At 39.1% G+C, this 25,700-nt stretch overlaps 1 long non-coding RNA gene across 2 annotated transcripts in view; it reads right to left on the bottom strand.

Moving 5' to 3' along the window:
• LOC110260232 overlaps window positions 1-25,700 on the bottom strand; it is a 121,826-nt gene that overhangs the window by 30,394 nt on the left and 65,732 nt on the right. For both annotated transcript variants that reach the window (XR_002343138.1, XR_002343139.1), the window contains exon 2: window positions 14,972-15,043. This is a non-coding gene — a long non-coding RNA (uncharacterized LOC110260232). The remainder of the gene's footprint in view (window positions 1-14,971; window positions 15,044-25,700) is intronic.

Here is a 25,700-nt window from a genome sequence, read left to right as displayed (position 1 = left end):
GGCACAGATGGAGAGATATAATATGCCCCTGGATTGGACGAATCAATACTGTCAAAATGATTATACTACCCAAGGCAATCTACAGATTCAATGCAATCCCTATCAAATTAACAAGGACATTCTTCACAGAACTAAAAGAATATTTAAATATTTAAAATATTTTAAAATTTGTATGGAAACACAAAGGACCCCGAATAGCCAAAGCAATATTGAAAGAGAAAAACAGAAATGAAGGAATCAGGTGCCCTGATTTCAGGCTATACCACAAAGCTGCAGTTATCAAAACAGTATGGTACTGGCACAAAAACAGAAATATAGACCAATGAAACAGGGTAGTAAGCCCAGAAATAAACCCAAGCACCTATGTTCAACTAATCTATCACAAAGGAGGCAAAAACATACAGTTGAAAAAAGACAATATTTTCAGTGTTTCAGAAAACCAGACAGCTACATGTAAAGAAATTAGAAGACTCTCTAATACCATACACAAAAATAAGCACAAAATGGATTAAAGACCTAAATATAAGACCAGGTACTATAAAACTCCTAGAGGAAAACATAGGCAGAATGCTTTTTTTTTTAAACAAATCATAGCAACATACCTTGTTTTATTTCCTAGAATAAGATCAATAAAAATAAAAAAATAAACCAATGGGACTTAATTAAACTCAAAGCTTTCATACAGAAAAGGAAACCATCAAAAAGAAAAATGAAAAAATCCATAGAATGGGAGCAAATCTTTGCAAATGATGCAACATAAAGGGCCTAATCTCCAAAGTATACAAACAACTCATACAACTCAACAACAAAAAAACAAACAACCCAATCAAAAAATGGGCAGAAGAACTAAGGAGACATTTCTCCAATGAAGACGTGTGGTTAGCCAGTAGGCACAAGAAAAAATGCTTAACGTCACTAATTATTAGAGAAATACAAATCAAAACTATAATGAGGTACCACCTCGCACTGGTCAGAATGGCCATCATTAACACATCAACAAATAACAAATGCTGGAAAAGGTGTGGAGAAAATGGACTCCTCCTTCACTGTTGGTAGGGGTGTTAACTGGTACAACCACTATGAAAAACAGTACAGAGGTACCTCAGAAAACTAAATATATGATTACCATATGATCCAGCAATCCTACTCCTGGGCATATATCCAGACAAAACTATCATTCAAAAAGATACATGCATCCCTGTGTTCACTGCAGGACTATTCACAATATCTAAGACATGGAAATGATCTAAATGTCCATTGACAGATGGATGGATTAAGAAGATGTAGTACATGTATACAGTTGAATATTACTCAGCCATAAAAAGGACATAATAATGTCATTTACAGCAACATGGATGCAACTAGAGATTCTTTTTTTTAAATATTTTTTCTTTCTCCAGTGCATTTTTTTTTTATTTTCCCACTGTACAGCAAGGGGGTCAAGTTATCCTTACATGTATACATTTTTCCCCACCCTTTGTTCTGTTGCAACATGAGTATCTAGACATAGTTCTCAATGCTATTCAGCAGGATCTCCTTGTAAATCTATTCTAAGTTGTGTCTGATAACCCCAAGCTCCTGATCCCTCCCACTCCCTCACTCTCCCATCAGGCAGCCACAGGTCTATTTTCCAAGTCCATGATTTTCTTTTCTGAGGAGATGTTCATTTGTGCTGGATATTAGATTCCAGTTATAAGTGATATCATATGGTATTTGTCTTTGTCTTTCTGGCTCATTTCACTCAGTATGAGATTCTCTAGTTCCATCCATGTTGCTGCAAATGGCATGATGTCATTCTTTTTTATGGCTGAGTAGTATTCCACTGTGTATATACCACATCTTCCGAATCCAATCATCTGTCGATGGACATTTGGGTTGTTTCCATGTCCTGGCTATTGTGAATAGTGCTGCAATGAACATGCGGGTGCATGTGTCTCTTTTAAGTAGAGTTTTGTCTGGATATGTGCCCAAGAGTGGGATTGCGGGGTCATATGGAAGTTCTATGTATAGATTTCTAAGGTATCTCCAAACTGTTCTCCATAGTGGCTGTAGCAGTTTACATTCCCACCAACAGTGCAGGAGGGCTCCCTTTTCTCCACAACCCCTCCAACATTTGTTCTTTGTGGACTTATTAATGATGGCCATTTTGACTGGTGTGAGGTGGTATCTCATAGTTGTTTTGAGTTGCATTTCTCTTATGATCAGTGATGTTGAGCATTTTTTCATGTGTTTGCTGGCCATCTGTATATCTTCCTTGGAGAACAGTCTATTCAGGTCTTCTGCCCATTTTTCCATTGATTGATTGGCTTTTTTGCTGTTGAGTTGTATAAGTTGCTTATATATTCTGCAACTAGAGATACTTATACTAAATGAAGTAAGTCAGAAAGAGAAAGACAAATTCCATATGATATCACTTATATGTGGAATCTAAACTATGGCACAAATGATCCTATCTACAAAACAGAAACAGATCACAGACTTGGAGACCAGACTTGTAGTTGCCAAGGGGAAGGGGGAAGGAGTGGGATGAATGGTGAGTTTGAGGTTAGAGGATGCAAACACTACATTTGGAGTGGATAAGCAATGGGATCCTACTGTACCTCACAGGGAACTATCGTCTAATCTCTAGGGTTAGAACATGATGGAAGATAGTACAAAAAAGAATGTACATATATATATGAATGGGTCACTTTGCTGTACACAGAAACTGAAGGAACATTGTAAATTAACTACACTTTAATTAAAAAAAATAAAAATTCATAGAAAAAGAGATCAGATTTGTGGTTACCAGAAGCAAGAGGGTTGGGGGAAAGGAAACTGGATCAAAGTAGTCAAAAGTACAAACTTCCAGTTATAAACAAGTACTAGGGATATAATATAAAACATGAGAAAGATAAATGCTGCATTATGTTAAATATGAAAGTTGTTATGAGAGTAAATCCTAAGAGTTCCCATTACAAACAAAAATTTTTTTCTATGCCTTTAATTTTGTATCTATATGAGATGATGGATGTTCACTAAACTTACTGTGATAATCATTTATGATGTATGTAAGTCCTCATTTTGCTGTCTACCTTAAACTTACACAATGTTTTAGTTTATATGTCAATGAAACTGAAAAAAAATCAAAAAAATAAATATCACCAAATTATAAGAAACAAAAAATGCTCTTAAAATATAAGATTTGCTGTGAAATAGTTACATTAAAAAAGAATACACGAGGGTAAGTTAATATTAAAAATAGTAAATTTATTCAATAAACCTATGCAAACGTTCATAAATTTAAAATAGTGCTGTACAGTTTGTGCAGCATTTGTGTTGTACAATGAACCATGTGTGGTTGTTGAACGTTTGACAAGTGGCAGTGTGACAGGAAACTGAATTTTTAATGTTATTTAATTTAATTTTAATAAATCTTCATTTAATTTAATAGTCACATTGGCTAGTGGCTTCTGAAAAGGACAGTTCATATTTAAAATGATAACATGGATCTGTATTTGTTGGCATAAAAAAATGTCCATAAGATATTGCTAAGGCAGGTTATAAAAAGATTTATAACTATTTTTGTGTGTGGGTGTGGTGCATGAGTGTGTGTGTTCACACACATATAAATGTGGATTCCACACTAAAATATAATCCAAGGGTACTGGTTAGCAGCAATAGGGATGATTTTTGTTTTCTTCTTCAAACTTTCTGTATTGTCTGCAGTTCCCAAAGGAGATTGTATTACTTTTTAATATACAGAAAGGTACAAGGATTTTCATTTAAAAAACAAAATTGCTAAAAGCTAATACTTGTAATACTACAGGAAAACTGCTGATGGTATTGCAAATTGAAATAATTATTTTGGAAAAAACTAAACATTTCTGTATAAGAATGTATGTTAAAATAACTCTCAAAAGAAGGAAAAAAGACTTCTTCAAAAATTTTGTCCCTAGGGAATAATTATCCCAAGTTATTTTGTAACAAGTTAGTTACAACTCTCTTTAACTGTGTCTATAGATCATAATGGATAGAGAAAAGGGGGAAATGTTAAAAGCTGATTTAGGATAACAGAATGTTATCTCTTTTATTTTCCTTTAATGTTTTAATATTACTCTCTCAATATATAAATCTGATAGAATCACTAGGAATAAATGATTTGTAGAATCTAAGGAATAAGTAACACTAGCCACTGAAATATAACCCCCTGGTTCTCAGCATCTTAACACAACTGAGGATTATCAGTTTGATGCAGGTGGGGCAGCTGCTCTGGATGGTTGTCTTCCAAATGTCCCTTAACCTCACTATCTCTATGGAAGAGAGGTGAGAGCCTACAGGACTATGCAGAGAATTTGATGGTCAGCTCTACATACCACTAACCAGAATGCAATCATGCATTGATCAGACCCAAATGCACAGGATATTGATAAATGTAATTTTTCTCTATGCCCAAGAAGAAAATTGGGAACAGACTAGCCAGTCTCTGCTGAACTTGGCATGTCAAACCAAGTTCATTTGCTTTTTTTTTTTTTTTCTTTTTTTTTTGGCCCCACCTACAGCACATGGAATCTCCCTGGGCCAAGGATCAAATCCAAGCTGTAACTGCAACCTATGCCACAGCGGCATGGCAACCCTGGATCTTTAACCCACTGCGCTACTATCGTAACTCCTTAATAAATTTATTAAGTAGGTAAATCATGTTGACAAATGCTGCTACTGGAGCACCAAAGACTATATTTTATAATTTTTTTAAATATATAAAATCACAAGTATAATATAATTTTCTTTGTCCATCTGGTCTCCTGTAACTAAATACCACAGACTAGGTGGCTTAAACAACAATTTATTTCTTATAATGCTGGAGATTGGAAAGTCCTAGATCAAGGTGTGAAAAGATGCTGTGTCCCATGAGAGCCCACTTCCTGAGGGCTATTTCTTGCTAGAACTTCTCATGGCTGAAAGAAGCACGAGAGTACGATGGGGTCTCTTATAAGGGCACCAGTCCCATTCTTTAGGGCTCTGCCTTCATGACCTAACACATCCCAAAGGCCCCATCTCAAAATACCATCCCACTGGGGTTAGGATTTAATGTATGAACTTTGGGGGAACACAAATATTCAGTCTATAGCAATAATAATCACCCGTGTTCCCACTGCCAAAAATTCACCATTTTTAGCATTTTGTCATATAACATTTTGTTTTAATATCACATTGTATTGCACGTACTACCTTGCACATTGTCTCTGTCATCAATGTGTTTTAAGAAAAATCAGTGTTTACACTTAGCGTTCTAGTTGTAGTAACGTAGCTCATTATATATACCACATTTATTTATCAATTACTGATATTGTGGTTATTTCCACTTTTATTTTTTATAACAACTCTACATGGGACAGCTTTCAATATGTTTACTTATGCCTCTGTGAGAAGGTATTACAGAAGGTAAACTGCAAGGTCAAAAACACTCAACTTTTTCAACATTTGATACTTGTATAACTTCTATACATGTTGAAGATGTAAAACACACATTTATCAAATTTTCAGATGACAAACTCAGAAGGGAGAGATGATATTTTAGGTGAAAAAAATCGATGTTCAAACATAGGTTAAAATACCAGGCTATTATAATCACCAAGATGGAATTTAAGAAAGATAAACATAAAATCTTGCATTTAGTCAAATGAATTAAATGCCCATTTCAGAGAGGCAGAGACAGAACTAGACAGCAGTTTATCTGAAAAATATCTGGGGATGTTAGCTAAACTTTACTTTGCTGTGAGCCAATGGTATGACACTGTTTAGACTATAAAAATGTATACTGATACAGCTCTATTAATAGAAGAATAAGTTTTATAGAGCCTCAACTCTAAATTTAATTCTACTCTACCAAGTCAGAAGCTCATGACATTCAAATGAAACCAATTCATAGTATATTAAATGAAAAAGAGAAAGCAGTGACCTTACATACTATGCTGCAGAGAGGGTGGGGTTGGAGTAAGGCTGAAAGAACTCAAATCAGGGTTTGAAATGCCACTATGATCCCATTCCCCCCTTTTAGTATCTCTTATCAATGCATCTTTCTGCTTGCTGGATTTATTCTGCTTTGTGGCCATAGCAGATTTATGTGATCTTCATCTGCAGTTTCAATTCAGGAACTCCCAGGCAAATCCTCTACTTGACCAGTGCAATAGGCTGAATGTTCATGTGTCCCAAAATTCATGTGTTGAAATTCTAACCCCTAGACGATGGTATTAGGAGGTGGGGCTTTGGGGGGAAAATTAAGTCATGAGGGTGAAGCCCTCATGATCAGGATTAGCGCTCTTATGGAAGTACCCCAGATGCTCTCTCATCCTTTTTTTCTGCCACATAATAGTATAAGAAGTCAGCCATCTGCAACTTGACCGAGGGCTTTCACTGGAACCTAGTCACAGTGGCACTCTGATCTTGGACTTCTACCCTCCAGAACTGTGAGAAGTAAATGTCTGCTGTTTATAAGCCAGCCAATCCATGCTACCTCACTATAGCATCCCATACTAAGACACCCAACATGGGTCTAGTGTCCATACTTTGGACAAATTAGCATGGCAACCCCTTCTAAAAATCAGTGGTTGGTATAGGAGAGGAACTACTGCTCCATGGCCCTAGTGGGGTGAGGCAATTGCAGTTGATCTGGAAGCCAATTTGTATCTTCTAAAGTTATGGTTTTTCACCCTGGAGTCACTGGGGACATAGTCTGCAAGCATGTTTAATCAATGTACTTGCTTTTCACAGAACTCTCCTGATTTTTTTGTCTTACTTAGACTGTATGGTCAACATTGCATAGACAGTAAGTCCTAAATGTATGAATAAACAGGTAAACAAAACTATGTGATATTTTATTCACTATGTGAATTTTTCACATTGGTTTTATATTCTTAAGATTTATAAAAATAGAATAGTTATTTATCATGGCTTATATCAAGAAAAGTGCTCCTATCAGTTGAAGGGAGACCCTGTAAATGAGTGTGGCATGTATAATCAGAATACCTGCTTGAACTATATATCTGGATCATTACTGAACTTGATAGTTATTGAGCTCTGACTGTGTGCAGCCCCACAGGTGTAGGTCTATTCCAAAAGATTTATAATCTCACAGGGCAACCAAACTGTGCCAATAATAACCAGGGAAGATGGATCATATGCAGGGGAAAGACTTAATCAGCTTCTAGTTTCTGAGTAGTAGTTCCTAATAAACTCATATCTTAGAGAGACTCAGTAGAATCCAGACAAGAAAAAGATGTTCAGGAGAAAAAAACAAGATTCTGATATGATGTAATAGAGTAAAGGCATTGATTACAAAGAGAGATAAAGAGAAGTAGGAACTGGACACACATTTAAGAATATTTCATGCTACATCAATGGGTGGGTCTAAAATAAGACCCAGAAATAGAATCACCTAGAAAACCAAAAAAAAAAAAAAAAAAGGTATCCTGGGCCCCACCTCCAAAAATTCTCATTCAATCTATCTGAGCAGAGTTTCATGATTTATACTTTAATAATAATAATACTGGCTAATAATCTATAACACTACTTGGCAGACACTCCTTCTAAGTGTTATATGTGTAATATTAGCTCTCTACATCCTTATCTATGAATTAGGAATTATTATTATCATCCTTCATGATAAAGAAAACAAAACCCAGAGAGGCTAAGTAACTTGACTAAGCCCAGGTCCTTCTGGGATTTGAATGCAGGCAGTCAGTTTTGAGAGTTTGCTTTTGACCACTATGGTCTATTGATTCTCGAAAACAGAAAAACAGAGCTACAAATCTCCCTGGGTGATTCTGATGAATCCAGTTGTCAGACCAGCATTTGGAAAGCAGGACAAGGTGAAACAGGAGAAACCAACCATTTATTGAGCTCTACCAAAGACAAGAGACTCTGTATTATTCAGTGCTGGGCACAGAGCAGGTATGGAATGTTGTTGAGTACACTCCAGGTCGAAGGAATCCATACAGCAAAGGTTTGCAAGGAAAAATCTGCTGAACCTGCTACAGCAAGAAGAAAATGGAACAGAACGAGTGACTCACACCAGGTTTTCTGTCCCCATTAAAGGAAAATGCCAAGAGTGTAAGAGATACCTCATTCTGATCCCACCTTTAATCTCCTGCCCAGCCTCCTGATCTTGTGGATATTTAAGCCACATGTTATTTTAATTATTTGGAGAAACAAGGTGCTTGACTGTTCTCTTCCAGCATATCCTTCCTCTAGTTCTTTTTCAGAAGCATCAACAAATATTAAGGGATATAAAATTCCAAGCTGTTGGTTTACCTGCTTGTTTTTGAAAGCCAGTGCCTTGTCTGTACATAATAGAAATGTAATGGATGGATGCATGGCTGGATGGATGGATGCATGGATGAAAGAATGGACAAAGAGATGGATAGATGTCTCATCAGCGACCATTATTCATGTCTCCTGTAGATCTGGCAGGCCTGGCTCTTCCTCTGGTGAGATACAATATGATATGATTAAGCACACAGTCCTTGGAATCAGGCAGCTTGGGTTCAACCCTGCCTCCGCCATTTCCTAGCTGTGTGACCTTGAGGAAGTGACTTATCCTCTCTCAACCTCAGGTTATTCTTTTTAAAACTGGAAAGGATACTTTCACTTAGCCTGGTGCAAATATTAGTATTTACTTCCAAAAGACGTAGTGAAAAAATGTACATGTTAAACACAATGTCTGACACCTAAAAAAAGGCTCAATTCTTGATAAGGATTTCACAAGAAATGATATCAGATTCAGTTGTTTAAAATTGCCCTTCTAATAGCATTTCAGTGTAAAAATTTGAATTTGCAGGTGTTATTTCTTCTATAAGATAAGACATATTGGAATGTGAAAGACAAATGATAGACTTTATTCAGATTGGCATAGTAGAAAAGAAGGAAGGAAGAGGGGAAGGGGAAAAAGAGAGGGAATACATTTTTTAAAAAAAGATTATCTTTCCTCTTCTGAAAGCCGCATTGACATTTCTTTATGCTCATGTAATTCAAAAGGTTTGACTAACACCAGTGATGAAGTTACCCCAATTATAATTCTCAGCAAGGAAAGGAAATAGTCCATTTCTGATAAAATGGCTTGAAGCCCTAGAATGTCCTGAGCACTTAAATAGTTCATGTCCAGGAGAGGGAAAATATCAAGGTTATAAACTGAAGTCATCCCAACCAGAGAACTCAGTTAATATCTTCAGGGGTAAGTTTGTTCTAGATATGTGCATTATTTACTTATTTTAGTCTTTAAGTTAGTACATCAGAATCAGGATAGTATTTTGGAGTTAGACAAATCTTAATTTGAATTCCAGCTCCAATATTTGAAATAGTCGCCTGGCTTTCAGAAAATTGCTTGCAAAAAACTTGTCTCTTTGTGGATGGAGGGGAAATCATATTACCTTTTGCATCTGCATGTTGGGATAATTAAACAAGGTTCTACATATAATGCACTTGGCCCAAAATCTAGCATATGGTAAGCACCCAGTAAATACTGGCTATACTTATGTTTATGACTATTATTATTATTTGAACAATATTTCCTATTCCCTTTCTTTATGAAGCACATAATTCTCCTGGGCCTCAGTGCAAGAACAACATGACCTACAGCAGGGGAGTTGCCTGGTTTTTGCTTTGCTCAGAGCCTATGCAGAGCTCACCAAATTCACCATTTCTTTCTCCCCCTTAATTTTTCTCTTGTTCAGCACCCTGTGACTGGAAGATTTTTTTCTTTGCCAAAATGCCTTCAGGCTTTCTCCCTGCCCTGGCAATAAAGTCCTTAAAAACTTCTGCTTTTCCCAGAAATCTTTTCCTCCAACTAACTGGAAATGAAGAAAAATTCCCCTCCCTTCATCTAGCACTGAATTTGACTTGTAATTCCATTTCAACAAAACCACTTGCACTAATGCTTATATATAATGTAAATAATTCATTAGAAATGTATATTTGTTTGATGTTTATGTACTTGCAGTGTGTCTGCAGACTCTATTATATCAATCAAGGAAATAAGAGGACTCTCCATCACCAGGGATGAATGGAAAATCCTCCTTTTTAAATAGGTAAAAACATAAGGGACATGCAAATCCATCTTGAAGTATAGAATGCTAGCACAGCAAGGTACTTTGAAATGTATATATTTTTAACATGCTCGGTTTATAAATGTGGAACATAAGTCCCAGAGTATTATAACATGGCTCAAGAAGGCCCTGCAGTGTTTTGGGATTCAGAATGAGGCTGGAAAGGAAAAAGGATAGGAAAAGCAAAGCCAGGTGTATAGTGGTTCAAACCAGAATGCTGTTTAAAAATCATCATCATCTCAACAAAAAATGACTAGAACTCTAGTAATAATGACTAGAATTTACCAATGATGATCTTGGTTGGCCCTAAACTAAGTACTTTTTATTTATATAGGCACACAAGACTGAACAATAAAGACTTTGAGAACTGGACCAAGGTTGGACGATTGCATGACCCTTGGCCTCAACCATCCTGCTATGGGAGAAGACGCTATTTCTTCAGAAGGGAATGGATATGAACAGTGTAGACATCCTAGGAATGGGTTCACTCTGGGCAGGAGATATCAGTGCTGCTGTGTCAGATTCTAGAGCAAAATACAGGCACATCTTGGCACCTGGAGAGGTACCCAAATGTATCTTGCCTCTCCTGAAAATACTAGATTGTCTTCAAACAGCCAGAGCAGAGTCATCACCACCTCAATGCCTTGTCCACCAAACCCAAGAAGGAAACACAAACCAGGAATTTGATTTTAGTATCTCCTGATACTGAAGAGGGAAGGGATGGTTTGTTCTCTACTGAGTTTCTCCACCAGGCATGGCCTATAGGAGTCCTGGGTTTCCTAGCCTGGATCTCCAATCCATGTCAGCTGTGGCTGCAGGTATAGTGCCTAGAGCTGGGGAGGGGGGACAATGCAGGCACAGGTGGCATTAGTACACCCTTGTCATCTACATGCCTAGATGTGGAAGTTCAGAACAGGAAGCATGAGAGGGGCTTGGGAATCCAGAGCAGAAAATTCTACATGCTTTGCATAATTTGCTTTACAGAACACTGGCAAACACAGTTATTTGAGTGGAACTCATGTATGGAGCACTGTGAGAATGGAAAGAGAAGGTCCCTTTGGGAGAGAGAGAAGAATTAACCCTGGAGTCCAGAGGCTAAGAAAATCCTACACCCAAAGACCTGAGTTGAATAGAATGGAGAGCAGGCAGAACTTGTCCATGGATTATGAGGGAGGAAAAAAAGGAAAGACGCAAAAAAGAAAAGAAAGGAAAACTCCAGGCCCAAACAGCTTTTTTGGTGAATTCTACCAAATATTTAAGGAAGCATTTAAACTAATTTTTACATTGATTATCAACTTAGTTCATGAGACCAGCTTTATTGTCTGGGCATTTCAAGAAAACTACAGACCAATATCAATATCCTGAAAACAGATACAAAAATTCTTAACACAGTTTAGCAACAAAATGTTATGGTTCCACAGGCCTATCAATTCAAAGTGGATGGAGAGAAGAAGAAAATTCAAGACAAAGGCAGCAAAAAGGAAATGTGAGAAACTCACTCCAAAGAAGGTCTGAAGAAAACAATGCATAACACTGCCTAAAAGCATTTCTCAAACATTCAATTGCCATGGAGAGTGTTTTATAAATGGCCATTGTGGGCTGGTTCAGGAAGATTTTTTATGTTGGGCTACCTATAGGCAGAGCCTAAGACAGGTATTCTGGTCACGTGCATTACAAAGGGACCACTCTCCAGGAAAAACAGATAAGAGACTGATGAGAAAAGGATAAGGAAAGGACAGAAACATAGCAAAGATATGATCCAAGATAGTCTATCCTTGACCTGATCCACAGAACATGCTAGAATCCAAGTTGGACCACAAAATGGTCCCACCTTGACACAAGGTGCTAGGCATCATTGAACTCTGCATTGGTCTTCAGATGGTCCTAGGGAGTAAGAGGGTCTTAACCTCCTAGCACCCCTGCATTAAGTGGAGTATAAGCCAAGGGTATGTCTTTGCAGAGGTCCACAGGTATAAGCTGGTTGCTGTGGCATTCATTACACTCACCCAGAACAGCTGTAAAGGAGCTCTGGCTATGGCACCAACAGCATACACTAGAGAGAACAACAGGTATTTACCCTACCGAGAACATTTGGGGTACGAAGGAAGTATAGTAGTGGAGGTAGTTAGGAGGAGATGTATTCAGGGACTATTTAGATGGTAGAATTGGGAGGACATACACTAATTGCAAGGACAGTTTAATTGATGGACCATAAGAAGTGTAAGACCAGACTAAGGTTTCTGATTCTGGGGAAATAAAGGAATGGTGGGACTATTTCCAAAGGCAAGGAAAGCAAGGAGAAGAGCAGGACTTGGGAGTATCATTTCGGCCATGAGGATATTCCATTTGCAGAGGGAACAGATAGCCCTTGGATAGTATGCCTGGAGCAACTTAGGAGTTTCTGGGTCTAAGTGCTTGAGGAAGAAGAAAGCTAGTATTATAGCTCTGGGCCCCTCACCCTTTCTATACCAGAGCAGCTGTGCTCTCCTGATTTCGTGCCACCAGATGCAGACTAAGAAAAGGATTAAGGCACAAGAAGTATATTGAAAGATGACACCAGGAGGCAAAGGTGGGGATAGAGAGCCTGGGAAGGGAGAAAAAGCCACATTCATAAGTAGCTTATCTCTGAGGACACCAGGGGCACAGTTTGTTGGAAACCCTCTAAACTCACCTCAAATATTTTTCCCAGAGTGACAGAAAACCAGAGTAGTGTTCTACCATGTCTGCAAACTCATTGGTTGAGGGTGGTCCCTGGGGTGTCAAACCCCTCAATTCCACCCTGTCGGCCAGCTAAAAGAACCTCTATAGATGCTGCAGAAGAAAACCCATGGGCAGAGAAGGATGTACACAAACTACCCAGTTCAGCTGGTGAACTCAAGCTGGGCAGAGGAAATAAAGAACAAGGCATCAATGTTGTCTGCTACATTTGCTCTTCTCTGTCTCATAAATTGAATTTCCATGTAGGATTTTTTTTAAAGAGAAGCGCTGTCTAGAAGAACAGACTGGCCAATCACCCTATAATCCAAAGTCCACAGCAGAAGGCACTTGGGAAGAGGGGCCATTGCCTCCTCTGGTCTCACCTCCGATTCACCCTGTAATATTAATAGAGTACTCTGGGGACATCCCTCCCATTATTTAGCCTTGGCAAAAAGGGACAATGATAGAAGCAGGATTATTTCTGCCATATCGATCTCCTGTGTGAGCCCCTCATGCCTCCAGGGAGGCCTCACTGCTTTCAGTGCCTATTAGCAGTTGTATCTTTTAACCTCCCAGTCAGCCTGGCAGTGAGAGCCCAACAGGGACTCAGGCTTCAATTACTTCATGGTCACATTGCCGGGTTGACCTGGAGCCCCACTTGCTGGAACTAGAAATTGTACTTTCCACCAATGCAAGGACAGGCAAAGAATGGCATTCCATGAAGCTAGAGCCTGAGAGGCAGGAAGGACCCGCACGCCAATTAGCCAGGCAGCTGAGGCCATCCATCAAGTGCGACCTGGGTTCTTAGCTATAGGTCAAGCCTGGACCATGCTGTGGAAATCACACTGAAACCCCTGCCCCCCAAGGAGGATTGGGACAGTTAACGCCACAAGTAGCAAAGGCTACCATTCCAGCTAAGTAGTTCAATCCTACCACCTGGAGAGAAAGGGCTATACAATCAGTGTGGTTTTAAATACATACATCTATATGCACTAAGTATAGGAAAGAATACTTTGCTTGAATTCATTTCTAGGAAATTCTTTGCAAAGACTCCTACCTTCCTAGGGAAAATTAGATGTGGAAATGACAATAAAACACATTGGATATTTATCTCCTTGAGTGACTTAGAGCAACCTTACCGTGACTGAGACAAAGGGTCCCATTCAATACTTTAATATTTCCTCTAAGTTGGCCTAAGGCCCAAGGGGAAGCTATGATAATTTGTCACTATTTGTGTTTGGTTAAAAAAAAAATTCACAAAGGTAATTCAGCTCAGTACTTAACTGTAGTCCTTATTATGCTCTTTGTAGAACAGGCGACATCCTTGTTAATTTGTGAATTACTATTAAACTGCATCTTCCCCACTATTTTCAATGCTTTCTCTTACACCTTAGAAACATACCCAAACATATATTATCCTGGGCCTCTAATTCAGACCTTCTACTGTGAATATTCATTAAGGGTGGGGTAACATTGTGCCTCAGAGCAGGGCTCTGGGGTCAGACCACCTGGGTTGGATTCCTGATCTGCCATTTATTGACCATGAAACGTTAGGCAACTTATTTAATCTCTGAGCCTCAATTTTATCACCTGTTAGATAAGGATAATAATATCTACCTAATAGAATTGCTGCAAGAGCACTCATAACTATGCATGGCACAGAGCTAATTTTGATCTCATTACTGAGACTACTCTACTTCTCAGCTGTTTATGGCCTGTGTTCACAGGTATAGTTACCAAAGTACCCTTGAACATCAAGACCTCATAAGCTACTCCACAAGTGGGTGATGGCGATATAGCTGGACCATGGGACAATGAGAAGAATCAGGATTTCTTCGAGGCCAGCAGGAAGGTTAGCATACACTTCAAAGTCTGTAGCAGCCCAGAGCAGAGGTGACCTAAAGCATCTATCACATGATGGAGCAAGTGAGCCCTTTCTTTTGAAGAGAGGAGTGCAGTGTCAACAGGTGATAGCAAAGGTAGTGAGCATGCCCCTGGACCAGAGGGGTTAGGCAGGAACCAAGCCAGCTTAGACTGCTTTTTGAAAACCATCATGGCATCAAGACAAATCATGCCATTCTCATTCTCCTCTTCCTACCTGGAATCACCCCTACATAGCCTTGCTGTTCACAGGCACTGCTCTCTGGGAAGGGCTGGGTGAGAACCCAGCCTTTGGATCAGGAAAAAATTACCTTGTTATTTCAGTGCCTGGAGACTTCCTCTTTCCTGACTTCACATTTCCAGAAGCAGGTCCATTGTTCAGCCTTGAAAACAGTGATCATGAGAGGGAATTTATCACAGTCCAGCACAGACTAAGAAAACACATAGCACAAAAAACTTTGAAAGTTTCACCAAAATGTTGAGAAAAGGAGATCCCACTGTTGGAATAGCTACAGGAGTTTCTAATTTTTTGGCAGATGAATTATTTTTGCAAGTGAAACTTTACATGGAGGCCTAAGTAGAAAAACACAAAATGAAGGGCTGTTTCTTTGAAAGGGGAGCCTGTAGGCCCATTGGCTTGGCCTCCTCTGGCTCCTGAAGCAGCTCCAGGGAAGCTCCCATCTCCGAGCAACACACTCTGGAGAAAGCTGCTCTAGTGCATGAGGGACAAACAGACAAGTAAGAAGACAACTAATTCAGGGTCCCAGAATTAGTTCCCTAGAACTGTGGTTAAAAAAAAAAAAAAAAGAATAGCTTAAACAATACAAATTTATAGTCTCCAAGTTCTGGAAGCTAGACGTATAAGATCAAGTGTCAGTTCCTTGTGAGAGTTAACTTGGGAGAATCTGTTCTGTGCCTCTCTCATAGATTTCCAGTGGTTTACTGGCAACCTTTGGTGTTCTTTGGCTTGTAGAAGCATCACCCCAAACTCGGCCTTCATTTTTACATGGAGCTGTGTGTTGGGGTGGGAGGAACGGCTATCTCTGTGTCCACATTTCCCTTTTGCATAAGGACATCAGTTATATTGGATTAGGATTCACATAATGACCTCAACTAATTACATCTACAATGTAAATATGATCCAAATATAATCCAAATCTGAAGTACTGAGAATTAGGACATGTGAACTATGTCCCTCAGCATATGAATTATGAGGAACATAATCCAATGCCTAACAGTCTCCTGCTTGGATTGCACTTCCAATGCTTACTATAGTGTATCATCTTCTTTGACATACTCCTCTCATTCCACCTCCATGGGGTGGGTCAAAAGGAAAAGTCACAAGAGCATTAGAAGCCAGGTCAGAGGATAAAAGACCTTGAAGAAAACTGGGCCTGCCATTTAATACAGGGTTGAAGAACAGGATGAAAAGATGAAAGTGGTAGGGAGGTGAAAACAAAATCCTCAGCTGAGAAATTACCAAATAAATGGATCAAGGCAGCCTTAAGAGTTTAAATGTTTCCAAAAAAAAGAAAGCAAGCAGCAACTCTTCATAAAGGACACAAACATGACCAACAGTGGAACCATCTGTACAAAGAAGCATGCCTGGTGATCAGTAGGCTGTTTTTTCTGTCACCAGTGCATTTGCAAGATCTTACTCCTGGCTAAGGAGACTCGTGCCTCTACATACACTTTTCAAACTGGCTAACCCATCCTTATAGGTTACCAGATTCCTCACAGGAAATACTAAATCTACACTGCTTTGGAGTTCTGATATTTATACCCCAACAAATTGGACAACCTAGAAGAAATGGATAAATTACTAGAAACATACAACCTTCCAAAAGTGAATCAGGAAGAAACAGAAAATTTGAACAGGCAGCTTCACAGAGGAATTCTACCAAAACTTTAAAGAAGAGTTAACACCTATTCTTCTCAAGTTATTCCAAAACAGCTGAAGAGGAAGGAACACTTCCAAACTAATTCTATGAAGCCAGCATTACCCTGCTATCAAAACCAGACAAGGGTACTGGAAGGAAGGAAGGAAGGAAAGCAAGCAAGAAAGCAAGCAAGCAAAAAAGAAAAGAAAAGAGAAGTTACAGACCAATATCCCTGGTGAACATAGATGCAAAAATATTCAACAAAATATTTACAAACTGAACTTAACAATACACCAAAAAGATCGTACACCTTTATCAAATGGGATGTATTCCAGCAATGCAAGGATGGTTCAGTATCTGCAAATCAATAAGTGTGATACACCACATTAACAAAATGAAGGATAAAAATCAGATGATCATCTCAACAGATACAGAAAAAGCATTTGACAAAATTCAACACCCATTTATGATAAAAAAAAAAACCTCTCAGTAAGTGGGGTGTAGAGGGAATGTGCTCAAACATAATAGAAACTATACAGGACAAACCCACAGCTAACATCATACTCAGTGATTTTAAGTTGAAAGATTTTCCTCTAAGAAAAGGAACAAGACAAAGATGCCCATTATTACTACTTTCATCAACATAGTGCTAAACACATCAATCAGACTGAAAAAAAATAAATAAGTTATCCAAATTTGAAAGGAAGAAGTAAAATCATCACTACTTGCAGATAGCATGATACTACGTGTAGAAAACTCCAAAGACTCCACCAAAAAAAAACCATGCGAACAAATAAATCAGTAAAATTGTAAGATACAAAATTTTTAGAAATCTGTTACATTTCAATACATAAATAATGAACTATCCTAAAGAAAATTAAGAAAGTAATCCATCTACAAATGCCTCCAAAAGAATAAAACACCTAGGAATAAATTTAACCAAGGAGATGAAAATCCTATACTCTGACAACTATAACACCTTAATTAAAGAAATTAAACATGACACAAATAAATGAAAAGCTACATTGTGCTCTTAGATTGGAAGAATTAGTATTGCTGAAATGTCTGTATCATCCAAAGCAATCCACAAATTCAGTGCAATCCATATCAAAATACCAGTGATATTTTTCACAGAACTAGAACAAATAATTTCAAATGTGTAGAACCACAAAAGGCCCCCAGAGAGCCAAAGCAGTCTTGGGAAAGAAGAACAAAGCTAGAGGTATCACACTCCTTGATTTCAAACCACACTACAAATTATAGTAATCAAAACATATGGTACTGGAGTTCCCATCGTGGCTCATTGGTTAAAGAACCCAACTGGAATACATGAGGACGCAGGTTCAATCCCTGGCCTTGCTTAGTGGGTTGAGGATCTGGTGTTGCCATGAGCAATGGTGTATATTGCAGATGCAGCTCAGATCTGGCTTTGCTGTGGCTGTGGCAAAGGCCAGTGGCTACAGCTCCAATTCGACCCCTAGCCTGGGAATCTCCAAATGCTGCGGGAGCGGCCCTAAAAAGACAAAAAGACAAAAAAAAAAAAATTGTGGTACTGACACAAAAAGAGACACATAGATCAAATGGAAGAGACATAAACCCACGCTTTTATGACAAAGAGGCAAGAGTAAATATGGGGAGAAGACATTCTCTTCAGTAATGAGTTCTGGGAAAATTGGATACTCACAGACAAAAGAATGAAACTAGACCACTTTCAAACTCAAGATGGGTTAAAGACTTAAATGTAAGACCTGGAACCATGAAAATCCTAAATTAAAACATAGGCAATATGCTTTTTGACATCAGTCTTAACAGTATTTTCAGGAATCTGTCTCCTCAGGCAAGGGAAACAAAAGCAAAAATAAATGGAAATACATCAAACAAAAAACTTTTGCACAGTGAAGGAAACCATCAATAAAACAAAAGGTTATTCTACTGAATAGGAGGAGATATTTGCAAAAGATAATGTTCCATAAAGAGTTAATATCCAAAATATACAAGCAACTCATACAACTCAATATCAAAAAACAATGTGATTTAAAATGGGCAGGAGATCTGAATAGACAATTTTCCAAAGAAGACATACAGATGGCCAACAAGTACATGAAAAAACACTTAACATCATTAATCATCAGGGAAATACAACTCAAAACCACAATGAAATATCATCTCATACCTGTCAGAATGACTATTATCCAAAACAAAACAGATAATAAACATTGGTAAAAATGTGGAGAGAAGGGAACCTTCATACACTATTGGTGGGAGTGTAAGTTGGTGCAGTCATAATGAAAAATCATGTAAGATTCCTCAAAAAATTAAAAATAGAACTACCATACAATCTAGCAATTCCAATTCTGGACATTTATCAGAATAAAATGAAAACATTAGTTTGAAAAGTTATATGCACTCCAGTATTCATTACAGCTTTATTTAAAATAGCCAAGACATGGAAGCAACCTAAGTGTCTACTGATAGGTAAATGTATAAAGATATGATATATGTATATATAGGATATTAGCCATAAGAAAGAGTGCAATCTTGCCATTTGCAACAATATGTATGAAACTAGAGAGTATTATACTAAATAAAATAAGACAAAGACAAATACAATATGATTTCATTTATATGTGGAATCTAAAAGACAAAAGAAATGAACAAATACAGCAAAACAGAAACAGACTCATAGATGCAAAGAATAAACTAGTAGTTGCCAGAGGGAGGGGGCAGGGGAGATGGCAGTGATAGATGAAAGAGATTTAGGTACAAACTTCTTGTTATAAAATGAATAAGTCACAAGATATAACATACAGCATAGAAAATACAGTCAATAATATTGTAATAACTTTGTATAGTGACAGATGGTTGCCAGTGTTATGGCGGTGATTATTTTTGTAACTAATTAAAACAGCAAATTATGGAGTTCCTGTCTTGGCACAGTGGAAATGAATCCAACTATAGGAACCGTGAGGTTGCAGGTTCAATCCCTGGCCTTACTCAGTGGGTTAAGGATCTGGCATTGCCGGAGCTGTGGTATAAGTTGCAAGACTTGGCTCCGATCCTGAGTTGCTGGGGCTATGGCGTAGGCCGGCAGCTGTAGTTCCAATTGGACCACCTCTAGCCTGGGAATCTTCATATACCACACATGTGGCCCTAAAAAGCAAAACAAACAAACAAACAAATTACTATGTTGTACACCTGAAACTAAGGTAATAGTGTAAGTCAATTATACCTCAATTTAAAGAGAAGTTAGATAGGGTTGGATAGAATATATATACATATGTTTTGGGGAATTAATATATATATAGATATTTGGGATTCATCTCCAAAATACACAAACAACACATAAAGCACAATATTAAAAAAAAAAAAAAAAAACAGAGTTCCCTCTTGGCACAGGGTATTAAGAATTGGGTGTTGTCACTGCAGTTGCTCAGATTGCAAGTGTGGTGTAGGTTCAGCCCCTGGCCAGGGAACTTCCACATGCTATGGGTGTAGCCATAAACAAACATCCCAATCAAAAAATGGTCAGATCTAAATTGACACTTCTCCAAAGAACACATACAGATGGCCAAAAAGCATTATGAAAATATGCTCAACTGGAGTTCCCGTCGTGGCACAGTGGTTAACGAATCCGACTAGGAACCATGAGGTTGTGGGTTCGATCCCTGCCCTTGCTCAGTGGGTTAACGATCCGGCGTTGCCGTGAGCTGTGGTGTAGGTTGCAGATGCGGCTCGGATCCCGCGTTGCTGTGGCTCTGGCGTAGGCCGGTGGCTACAGCTCCGATTGGACCCCTAGCCTGGGAACCTCCATATGCCGCGGGAGTGGCCCAAGAAATAGCAACAATAACAACAACAACAACAACAAAAAAGACAAAAGACAAAAAAAAAAAAGTATGCTCAACATTGATAATTATTAGATAAATGCACATCAAAACTACAGTGCGTTATCATCTCACACTGGTCAGAATGGCCATCACCAAAGAGTCAAACAATAAATGCTGGAAAGGGTGTGGAGAAAAGGGAACCCTCCTACACTGTTGGTGCGAATGTAAGCTGGTGCAATCACTATGGAAAACGGTTTGGAGGTTCCTCAAAAAACTAAAACTAGAACTACCGTATGATCCAGCAACCCCACTCCTGGGCATATATCCAGAGAAAATTCATAATTCAAGATACATGCACCCTATGTTCACTGCAGCAGTATTTACAATAGTTGAGACATGGAAAAGACCTAAATGTCCATTGAGAGAGGAACTGATAAAGAAAATGTGGTACACATATACAATGGAATATTATCTGGCCATAAAAAAAAGAATGAAATAATGCCATTTGCAGCAGCATGAATGGACCTAGAGATTATCATACTAAGTGAAGTCAGTCAGGCAGAGAAAGACCAATAGCATATAATATCACTTTTATGTGGAATCTGAAAAAATGATACGAATGAATTTATTTACAAAACAGACTCACAGACTTCAAAAACAAACTTAGTAATTTCCAAATGAAAAGGGTTGGGGGATGGATGAACTGGGAGTTTGAGATTGGCATATGCACATTATTGTATATGGAATGAATGGTCAATGGGCACCTTCTGTATAGCACAGGGAAATCGACCCAGTATCCTATAATAACCTATATGTAAGTGGGTATGTGTTTATGTATAACTGAATCACTTTGCTGTACTGCAGAAATTAACACAACATTGTATATCAACTGTATTTCAGTAAGTTTTTTTTTTGTCTTTTTATCATTTTTTAGGGCCGCATCCGCAGCATGTGGAGGTTCCCAGGCTAGGGGTCCAGTCGGAGCTGTAGCTGCCAGCCTACACCAGAGCCACATCAACACAGGATCCAAGCCGAGTCTGCAATCTACACCACAGCTCACAGCAACGCTGGATCCTCAACCCACTGAGCAAGGCCAGGGATGGAACCCACAAGCTCATGGTTCCTAGTCGGATTCATTTCCACTGCATCAGGACAGGAACTCCTCAGTAAGTTTTTTTTTTTTAAAAAAAAAAAAAGAATTATTCTTTGAGTGTAGGCAGCCACTCACCTATCTCCACTGACCCCTCAACCTGCATCCAACACCAGCACCCTTTAAAACAACTTCTCCAAACGGCTCCCCTGATGTCAGAAATTCTCATATTGGTAACTCACTGCTAAGTCTGAATATTATAGCACCTTAGGTGAATGGTTAACCAGATCATCCATTGAGTCACTCATAAAGGTTCTGTGGGAACAAAACAATGGAGGGGTGTGTTCGGGAGACGTATCAAGAGTCAAGAGAAACAATGCGATGATAGAAGGATGGTCTTAGCACCTGAGAATGGAGGGGAGAAGCGGAGCACTTCAACTAAAGAGGAGGTGATAGACACAAGAAAAATTAACTACCCACTTCACAATTTCAGTCCAGGGTTAACCTGGACCTATTACAGAGAGGTGAATAAATGAATAACAATTAAATGAATGAATGAATGAGTAAAACAGATCTAAATTGTTAGAGACTGGATCAAGTAGGTTGTATTGACCTCATCTTCCAAACATTTCTAGACTAGTGGACCTGCACAAAAGCAGCTTCAGGAAGTTGCCCACTGCCCAGTGTATGCTTGGCTGGTATTCAGCACCGATGGCTAAACTCAAAGATCATTGACCCTGTGCTGCCCATGGATTATGACCTTGACAAAGTCATCTGTAGGCTGATTCAAAGGAACCAAGCCTCAATTTGGAAACTCACCAACCTCTCTGACCATTTTCCTACATCATGCCTACATGCTATAATTTACTGTGGAAACTAATCCTACTTCCTTCTTTAGCTAGGAGACTTTATTCCCTGTAACATCAGCTGCTGAGAGGCTCAAATGAGCAAGCAAATTACAGGTCTGAAGTCAGGGATGTGTCCCACTCCCAACCCTGGCAGGTCACACACTAAGCTGAAGTCAGCATTTTCCAGAGAGTCCATCAGCAATACTCGGAGATCTTCGCAGCAAGGTCATTGTAGCGCTAAAGCAAATCATGTGTGTGAGTGCCCCCAGCCAGACTGAGCTAATTTAACAAGAAGTTATCAGAGATAAGAAAAAGCCACAGGAATTATAAAAATATACACATCAGGTATCCTTCCTGGGGAGAAAGGGGAAGTTTACTGGAGGTGAAGGGAATGCATCAAAATGATAAGAAAAGTAAAGCAGAGAATGAAATGAAGATTTTATGAGAAGTTAAGATAAATAATAGAACAACTCTTTTTCTACCATAAAAGGAAGAAGAGGTCAACGAAGGACACAGCAGGGTTTTGCTGAGATTGGAAGGAAGGTCACTTGCCAGAAGTGTTGGACATTGTAGGAAAGAAGGATGAATGTGTCTTTTCCGCATTCTCCGGGGAGGAAAATACAACATGAGCCAAGGCAGAAGCACTTTCCTTAAGCAGGAAAATGCATAGGGACCACCACTGGGGCAAGAACATCTTCAGAAAGAAGAGAGTCTGGAAGTCCATGTGGAAATACTCAAACAAGGAGCCCCCAGTTCTCCTGATGAGGTAGAGAAGCAGTAATAGGCACAGGGGCCACAGAAAAAGGCTTAATTCCCATCTTCTCAGAGTCTCAATTCCAGGAGGTCAGGGACCAGACGCTCCCCCTAACAACAAACCTTCTCTGGCATGATGGTAGGAAAGCTGAATGTCAAGGCCGGATGTAAACCCCCTTCCTGACTGCTGAGTTTTATCACTTCTCTATTACCTGCTCATTCTAGAAGCAGAACTGGGATGGACACTTGGTCTTAGACCAATAACTAGTAGAACAACTAGTTAGAGTTCCTAAGACTTAACCCATTGGCCTCAAAAATATTGAGTGGTTGTACTTCTGGCCTACCTCCTCATTATTACACTAATTGGTTATATTCTCTTACTTGGAAAAAACACAGTGAGTACCTCTCCACTGAACTCCATTCAATCACAGATAACTGTGCTCAATAGCAGAAGAAATACAAAGAGACCTTTCCAACACTGAGATATTCCTATTAATGGAGTAAAATAAATATTCTTTCTTCCTTTTTATTATTTTTTTTTAGGGCCGCACCCATGGCATATGGAAGTTCCTGGGCCAGGGGTGGAATCGGAGTTGCAGCTGCCAGCCTATGCCACAGCTGCAGTAACACCAGATCTGAGCCTTGTCTGACCTACACCTCAGCTTGCGGCAATGCTAGATTCTTAACCCACCAAGAAAGGCCAGGGATTGAACTAGCATCCTCATGGATACAAGTCAGGTTCTTATCCTGCCGAGCCACAACGGGAACTCCATAAATGTTCTTTCTTGCGGCCAAAGAACTTTATACCGAAATTTGAATCGTATGTAAACCAACATCATTTATTATAAGTTTCAGATATAGTAATTTTGACCATGGTTATTTTGATTATCTGATTGATAAAAAGTAAAAAAAGTTGAACTCCTCTTAGAGTAAGCTTCTTAATAGTTATAAATATTATAAATGTTCTCAAATAGTAGGTATTATCAGGCAGAATAAATAAAAATAAATAAAATACTGCATTATCATAAAGAAGCAAAAAAGCCTGTGGTCTCAACTTCTCTGCCCAGATTGGCACCAAGCAGCAATTTTCCATTTACTAATGGCTAACGCTATGCCCCCATGGTCTATTCCAGTGACTGGTGTTGAGAAAACGCGCTAGCCATGAGGAAAAGATCATATTATATTTTTGCCTCATATCAGATAGGAAAATAAATTTCAAGTAAAAATTTTAAGTCATAAAATATTAGAAGAAAAGGAGTTCCCGTCGTGGCGCAGTGGTTAACGAATCCAACTAGGAACCATGAGGTTGCAGGTTCAATCCCTGGCCTTGCTCGGTGGGTTAAGGATCCAGCGTTGCCATGAGCTGTGGTGTAGGTCGCAGACGCGGCTCGGATCCTGCGTTGCTGTGGCTCTGGTGTAGGCTGGCAGCTACAGCTCCGATTCGACCCCTAGCCTGGGAACCTCCACATGCTGTGGTAGCAGCCCTAGAAAAGGAGGGGAAAAAAAAAAAAGCCCCAAAAAAATGTTTCAAAAAAAGATATTAGGAGAAAATAGGAGCAAATGTGGGAGACCACTTTCCCACCTATGGGCCAAGCATCAGGCAGAATGAAGCAAAAGGTTAACCCTGTAGATGCTGTTGGTACCTGGTCCAGGTTCCCCGGGACCTTTTCTCTCATGTGAGTGCGGGAGCCCAGCTTCTGCAGGATTGCTACAAAAGCTTCCCTGGAGAACAAGTCATTGTTAATTTAAGCCAAGGTTGCTGTGAGCTCCTTCTCTCATCCTCTTAAAGCTGAGGGGAGACCTAGCCCCAAAGCCCATCCTTGCTGCTTCCCCCTTCCCCATCCTAATTCCCTCATTGCACTTACAGTTTTCTCCTGAGAATATTTCTCTAATAAATCACCTGTCCACAAATTGCCTTTTCAGCCTCTGTCTCTAGGAAACTCAACTGTGATACCTGGTTTAACTAGATAAACGTAAATAAGTATTAGGTGGAAAGACATCATGAATAAATTTTAAAAGATGTTTTTATTTATGTACATATGCATATATATGTTTATGTATGTGTGTATGTGTGTATATATATGTGTGTGTGTGTGTATGTTATGGGCGGAATTGTGTCATTCCATCCCCAAAATTCATGTTTTAAAGTACTATCCCCCAGTATCTAAAAATGTAACTGTAATTGGAGATAAGGACTTAAAAGAGGTAATTAAGTTGAAATGAGGTTGTTAGGGTGGTCCCGAATCCAATCTGACTGGTGTCCTTATAAGAAGAAGAAACTGGGAGTTCCCACAGTTGCTCAGCAGGCTAAGAACCCAACATAGTGTCCATGAGGATGTGGGTTTGATCCCTGACCTCTCTTAGTGGGTTGAGGATCCAGCATTGCTGTAAGCTGTGATATAGGTCACAGATGCAGCTCAGATCCTGCATTGCTGTGGCTGTGGTGTAGGCTGGCAGCTACAGCTCCAATTTGACCCCTAGCCTGGGAACATCCATACACTGCAGGTGTGGCCCCAAGCAGAAAAAAAGAAGAGGAAATTGGACACACAGACACCAGGGGCAAATTTCATGACGTTATGAAAACCCAGGGAGGGGGCAGCTGTCTAGGGAAAACTCCCTGTGCCTCTCGTTTTTCTCACACACAA

This window comes from Sus scrofa, chromosome 4 (assembly GCF_000003025.6).
Source record: "Sus scrofa isolate TJ Tabasco breed Duroc chromosome 4, Sscrofa11.1, whole genome shotgun sequence".
NCBI lineage: Eukaryota > Metazoa > Chordata > Mammalia > Artiodactyla > Suidae > Sus > Sus scrofa.
Note: the sequence above shows the minus strand (reverse complement) of the source record. Positions and strands in the feature narration are given on the sequence as shown.